Source organism: Panthera onca, chromosome F1, assembly GCF_046562875.1.
Source record: "Panthera onca isolate mPanOnc1 chromosome F1, mPanOnc1 haplotype 2, whole genome shotgun sequence".
Taxonomy (NCBI): domain Eukaryota; kingdom Metazoa; phylum Chordata; class Mammalia; order Carnivora; family Felidae; genus Panthera; species Panthera onca.
In genome coordinates, this window is record NC_138355.1 from 49,935,197 (window position 1) to 49,942,686 (window position 7,490).

Sequence of the window (7,490 nt, forward strand, 5' to 3'; positions counted from 1 at the left end):
GGTTAAGAAATTCTAAATAACAATAGGTCTTGTCACTTTTAAAGATACTTGGATTCTCTGACATCTTACAGCATATCTGTTCACCTGTCCATCAGTTCAGATGGTTTCATTTCGGTCTCTCATAAGACTAATCACCTTGTATGATCAAGAGAGAATTAAATCCACTAACATACTGTTTTGAACAGTCCTAATTCTGCAATAATTAATCATACATGCTAAAACTTAAGCACACATTGAACACTAATCTCTGAACACATGTTCTCTACACACAAAAATCTCAGAGAGGCAATTATAGAAGCACCTAAAAATAACAGGACAGTTAAAAGTTAATGAAATCAGAAAGAATATGTATAAAGGTTAGAAAGGATTTAGAAGCTGAGAAAGAAAAAGCATAGATTAAGAGCAATGAATTATTCGGCTAGCAGTTTCCTTTGACAAATGTAATTGGGTCTCAGCATCCTTAAGGATTTACAATGAATTCATTAAAAGTTAGTATAAAAACAGAAGCAAAGGCTGAAGTTCAGATTCTTTTTAGAATGTATCAATGAGTCAGAAGTCTTTCTTAAAATGCCTTGAGGAGTCAAAAGTTCTTGATTATATTGATTATTTATTCGTTCTCCATTGGCTCCTTAAATTTTGAGAAGATATTCAAGTAGTATAAGCAGCAACAAGAATTGAATACAATACCTGACTACTTATTTGGAAAATTTTCCTTGTATTACTGTCTTATATTTTTCACCTTAATTCTATTTTATGTGCTTTCATAACTTCCTCTGATTGCCAACAAATAAGCTAATGAGATTTTAAAATATAATCCATTTAATTTGCTTATTTTCCTACACATTTCCCTTTCTATTTCTTCTTTTTTACAATTATTTACAGTTCTTCTAATCTTGTTTTATTAAGCAATTTGAGTCTAAATATTGTTTGAAATAGATGAGTCAGGAGAGATGTTCTCATTTACTCTATAGTGAGTTCCCAGATGTTGTTCCCTCCTAGATAGCTCTAGGCAGACTTGTGAACTATTTCTTTGTCAACCACAATGTTTCTTCCTCATTTTTTAAAAATTTCTCATCCCCAAATCTTTCATACTGATAGTTCCAGTAACATTTGTCCCCACTGCAGAAACAATGGCCTCCTGCATCACATCATCACTTACATATGTGATACCCTCATGAAAGTGTAAGTAAAAAATGCCTAGTAGAAAAAAAAATGTTACTTTTTACCAACTATAGCTACCTTAATGAGGAAAACACAAAGGTTTTAACCAAAGGAACTAAATATATCCTCAATGACTAATTTTTAAAAAAATCAGTGAATCATTTAAGAACTGTTGACGTCTCTTAGGTGTGCAACAGAATGAGGGGAGAGGGGGTGAACACGGAAGTTTAGTGTTGATGAGGATGCTGAAAACATGACTAGTATTCTACTCCAATTCATCTACCTACAAGATAACCCACACACACACTCCTCGGATGTGTTTCTGCATTACTAACAGAGTAAGCAATTACCCCATAAACATTACCATCCCTGTGCCAGAATATCCTATATGCTAGTCATGTTGTGAGTCAGTGAACATTATTTTGTTTGTGTGGGTATTGCTGTTCTCCAAAAGAATCAGCTGAACCAAGAGTATATTCCACTAATACAGAGGGATAAAAGATTACAAGAGAGTGCCTGATATCGTCAGAGCAGTGTCTGAAACACTTCTCTCAGTCTAGTTAGAGAGCTTTGATTTCTGTTGTAGGATATGAGCCCTTATATTCAGTTCTCTCCAAGCGGGATAAAATAAAACATTTCAAAAATTATCAATGGACCATCAACCTTCTGCTCAATGCTCTGAAATATCCAAATGATAAGAGTATTTGAACCAGAATCCATGCTTCCTGAGTCACCTATGTGGTACATTACCAAGTATAAACATAAGAATTCTTATGTTATCCATTAAAAGTTTCAACAAGTCTCTGGAAAAGATTAAACTCACATCAACAATAACAACCTCCCTCCCCCCCCCACCTACCCCCCACCGCCAATGTTTGCAGATTTTCTTCAAAATCATTTAACATTATGCCAGTTCAGGGTGTCTGACTTCAGGCCTTTTGAAATAAATGGCATATTTTTCCATATAGTTTCCCAGAAGTAATTATATTTTTAAGAAATACTTTATAATCAAGTGAAATATTTCACATTCTCTTGGATGTAATTAATTACTGTCTGGATGGCATTAGCTTTGAACACTCCGGGGCATCATTTGTGAAATTACCATGACAATGCATCATTCCCATGTTAGTGACATGAGAATATTAATGTGTTTCTGAATGTCCCTCACTAACCTGGGAAAGCAATTATTCAGAAGCATGATTTAGAAATATATATAGGACTTCAGCATCGCCAAATGTATTGTTTCTGGAAAAAAAACATCACTCAGATCTAAGCTGAAAGTTTAATTGTAAAATCTTGAGAAATAAAGAGCAATCACTGGCATGTTTTCCAAATATCATCTGAACTAGTCATAAAAATGCCTTCTGACTTTATGAATAATATACACATGATCACTAAGTTTTACTACAACCTAACATCTGCCCACAAATACTATTTTCTGTATTTTCATTTGTTTACATAGTATTTTCATAAATTATAGAAACGTCTTTACAAAATTAGCACTTACAATTTAAGCAAAGGTCTTTCAGATTTATCATGTAATAGCATAATACCCAGAGAAGCACAGAATTCTATCACCACACTTGTATCTTATTATCATGATTTTTGTAGCAAAGATGACCCAATCTTATTCATGGAGGTTTTGTGTCATATCACTTTTCTTAATGATGCTGTTGTGGGAAATGAATTTAGAGTTGTTCGAAACTTTATGAACAGACAAGATTTAAAATTCATCCTTCAAATGCAATAAAGTAAGATGGTCTAAATGAAAATAATTAGAGTATATATTTTTAATTTTTAAGCAATATACTGAAAACCATATGGTTTGAGTGTCCAGTGCTTCTACAGCCTCCACCTATTACAGATAATGACTTGACACAACTGGTTAATAATTTACACGTTTTATAGAGGCTTCCCATCATTCAAGCTGAAAATACTCAGACTCAATATTTCTGACTTTTACATAAAAGTAGAAACAGGGGCGCCTGGGTGGCTCCATGGGTTAAGCGTCTGACTCTTGATTTCAGCTCAGGTCATGATTTCACGGTTAGTGGGATTGAGCCCTGCCTCGGGCTCTGTGCTGACGGTGGACAGCCTGCTTGAGATTCTCTGTCTGTCTCTCCCTCTCTCTCTCTCTCAAAAATAAATAAATAAACTTAAAAAAAAAGTAAAAACAAAAGTAGATGCTAATGCCATATGGTTGTCCACATACTTCAGGTCAGCTATAGTCTAAGTAAGCATGCAGAGAATAACCTCTAGACAGAGCATGAATTAAGAATAAGACACTTCTGTGTAGGCCTGAAGTTTCCTCTGATTAGCATGGAAATCATAGGCAATACCTACTCTTTTTAGGGTTTTTATCATTTTCAAATGAAATAACATATGAAAGCACTTGATAAATGCTGAAAATGCAGCACAATATAAGGCATTACTATTTACATTCTGTAATTAAAATATATTGAGTGAACATCAAAATAACATGTATATACTCCTGAACTAAAACTTGTTTGATATCGAATTTATGAAAAAGATAAATCAGACACATTTATTCACACATACTTCTATCATCTTCCACATTTTCCAATGAAAAGAAAAATAACTCATAGAGTGCATAGAGATGTGCTGTAATCACATTATTGCACTCCTACAGATTATTGATTACTGTTGATACTTTCAAACAGCAGAATCTAAATGAGCCTAATTAAATAGAAAAGAGCTCATGGAAATATATTAAGTAGCTTGAGGACTCTCTAAGAGGTCAGACAATTTGATTTGCATACAACTAGCTAGAAATGCTGGCTACCCTAATGTGCAAGCACAATACAGAACTGTTCTATAAACCACCACCACTCCACCCCCACGGTTCAGGACCTATGGGATCTGGGACTGCATAACAGAAATTCACCAAAGCTGCCTTGGGACAAAAGGATGTTACAGCTGTCATGCTGCCAGAAGATCAGGTTTTCCAGTATGTGACTGAATCTCTTTGCTCACTTACTTCTCAACGTGTGCTATAAGCAAATTTACACACAGGATCTGATATACTCAGTCTACACTGGACTATAAATGCACGCTTTCTTTGGCATTTATTTACCTCTTACTCTGTGCCAGATACACTGGTAGGCATTGGTGATAACATGGGAATAACACAAGATCCTTGCCCTTGATAAGCTTACAACCTAAAGGAGACCAATATGTAGTAATTAAAAGTGAAAAACTTCACATGAGCATAGAGCATAAAAGACAGAGAAAATATCAGCAAAACCAAAGGTGTGTGTGTGTGTGTGTGCATGCAAAAGTATCTTCAATACTTACTATTTACTAAAAGTACTGAATGTAAAAAAAACCACATAAACATATATATTTTTTACTTGAGGGAGGGAGGGAGAGATGGTGGGGGAGAGAAAGACAGACAGAGAACGCACAAGAGTGCAAGTGGGGGAGAGCGGCAGAGGGGAAACAGAGAATCTTAAGCAAGCTCCACACTCAGTGCAGAGCCAGATGTGGGGCTCAATCCCACAACCCTGGGATCATGACCTAAGCTGAAATCAAGAGTCAGATGCTCAGGTATACTTAACAGTAACTGATTGTAATCACAGACATGTCATATTTATGTGCATATAAAAGGCATACAGATACAACCGGGAACAATGCAAGAGAGTAAATTATCAATGTAATTAAACAAGGTGTTTAATAACTCATGCTTTATATAACATTTTAAAAAGAGCAAAGTTTTTTTACAAGTACAAATCACTTAAGTTCTTCCAACACATTTATTTTTTATTTTATTTATTTATTTTTTTATTTTTTAATATATGAAATTTACAGTCAAATTGGTTTCCATACAACACCCAGTGCTCATCCCAAAAGGTGCCCTCCTCAATACCCATCACCCACCCTGCCCTCCCTCCCACCCCCCATCAACCCTCAGTTTGTTCTCAGTTTTTAACAGTCTCTAATGCTTTGGCTCTCTCCCACTCTAACCTCTTTTTTTTTTTTTTTTTTTTTTTTTTTTTTTCCTTCCCCTCCCCCATGGGTTTCTGTTATGTTTCTCAGGATCCACATAAGAGTGAAACCATATGGTATCTGTCTTTCTCTGTATGGCTTATTTCACTTAGCATCACACTCTCCAGTTCCATCCATGTTGCTACAAAAGGCCATATTTCATTTTTTCTCATTGCCACGTAGTATTCCATTGTGTATATAAACCACAATTTCTTTATCCATTCATCAGTTGATGGACATTTAGGCTCTTTCCATAATTTGGCTATTGTTGAGAGTGCCGCTATAAACATTGGGGTACAGGTGCCCCTATGCATCAGTACTCCTGTATCCCTTGGATAAATTCCTAGCAGTGCTATTGCTGGGTCATAGGGTAGGTCTATTTTTAATTTTCTGAGGAACCTCCACACTGCTTTCCAGAGCGGCTGCACCAATTTGCATTCCCACCAACAGTGCAAGAGGGTTCCTGTTTCTCCACATCCTCTCCAGCATCTATAGTCTCCTGATTTCTTCATTTTGGCCACTCTGACTGGCGTGAGGTGGTATCTGAGTGTGGTTTTGATTTGTATTTCCCTGATAAGGAGCGACGTTGAACATCTTTTCATGTGCCTGTTGGCCATCCGGATGTCTTCTTTAGAGAAGTGTCTATTCATGTTTTCTGCCCATTTCTTCACTGGGTTATTTGTTTTTCGGGTGTGGAGTTTGATGAGCTCTTGATAGATTTTGGATACTAGCCCTTTGTCCGATGTGTCATTTGCAAATATCTTTTCCCATTCCGTTGGTTGCCTTTTAGTTTTGTTGGTTGTTTCCTTTGCTGTGCAGAAGCTTTTTATCTTCATAAGGTCCCAGTAATTCACTTTTGCTTTTAATTCCCTTGCCTTTGGGGATGTGCCGAGTAAGAGATTGCTACGGCTGAGGTCGGAGAGGTCTTTTCCTGCTTTCTCCTCTAAGGTTTTGATGGTTTCCTGTCTCACATTCAGGTCCTTTATCCATTTTGAGTTTATTTTTGTGAATGGTGTGAGAAAGTGGTCTAGTTTCAACCCTCTGCATGTTGCTGTCCAGTTCTCCCAGCACCATTTGTTAAAGAGACTGTCTTTTTTCCATTGGATGTTCTTTCCTGCTTTGTCAAAGATGAGTTGGCCATACGTTTGTGGGTCTAGTTCTGGGGTTTCTATTCTATTCCATTGGTCTATGTGTCTGTTTTTATGCCAATACCATGCTGTCTTGATGATGACAGCTTTGTAGTAGAGGCTAAAGTCTGGGATTGTGATGCCTCCTGCTTTGGTCTTCTTCTTCAAAATTACTTTGGCTATTCGGGGCCTTTTGTGGTTCCATATGAATTTTAGGATTGCTTGTTCTAGTTTCGAGAAGAATGCTGGTGCAATTTTGATTGGGATTGCATTGAATGTGTAGATAGCTTTGGGTAGTATTGACATTTTGACAATATTTATTCTTCCAATCCATGAGCAGGGAATGTCTTTCCATTTCTTTATATCTTCTTCAATTACCTGCATAAGCTTTCTATAGTTTTCAGCATGCAGATCTTTTACATCTTTGGTTAGATTTATTCCTAGGTATTTTATGCTTCTTGGTGCAATTGTGAATGGGATCAGTTTCTTCATTTGTCTTTCTGTTGCTTCATTGTTAGTGTATAAGAATGCAACTGATTTCTGCACATTGATTTTATATCCTGCAACTTTGCTGAATTCATGTATCAGTTCTAGCAGACTTTTGGTGGAGTCTATCGGATTGTCCATGTATAATATCATGTCATCTGCAAAAAGCGAAAGCTTGACTTCATCTTTGCCAATTTTGATGCCTTTGATTTCCTTTTGTTGTCTGATTGCTGATGCTAGAACTTCCAGCACTATATTAAACAGCAGCGGTGACAGTGGGCATCCCTGTCGTGTTCCTGATCTCAGGGAAAAAGCTCTCAGTTTTTCCCCGTTGAGGATGATGTTAGCTGTGGGCTTTTCATAAATGGCCTTTATGATCTTTAAGTATGTTCCTTCTATCCCGACTTTCTCAAGGGTTTTTATTAAGAAAGGGTGCTGGATTTTGTCAAAGGCCTTTTCTGCATCGATTGACAGGATCATATGGTTCTTCTCTTTTTTTTTGTTAATGTGATGTATCACGTTGATCGATTTGCGAATGTTGAACCAGCCCTGCATCCCAGGAATGAATCCCACTTGATCATGGTGAATAATTCTTTTTATATGCTGTTGAATTCGATTAGCTAGTATCTTATTAAGAATTTTTGCATCCATATTCATCAGGGATATTGGCCTGTAGTTCTCTTTTTTTACTGGGTCTCTGTCTGGTTTAGG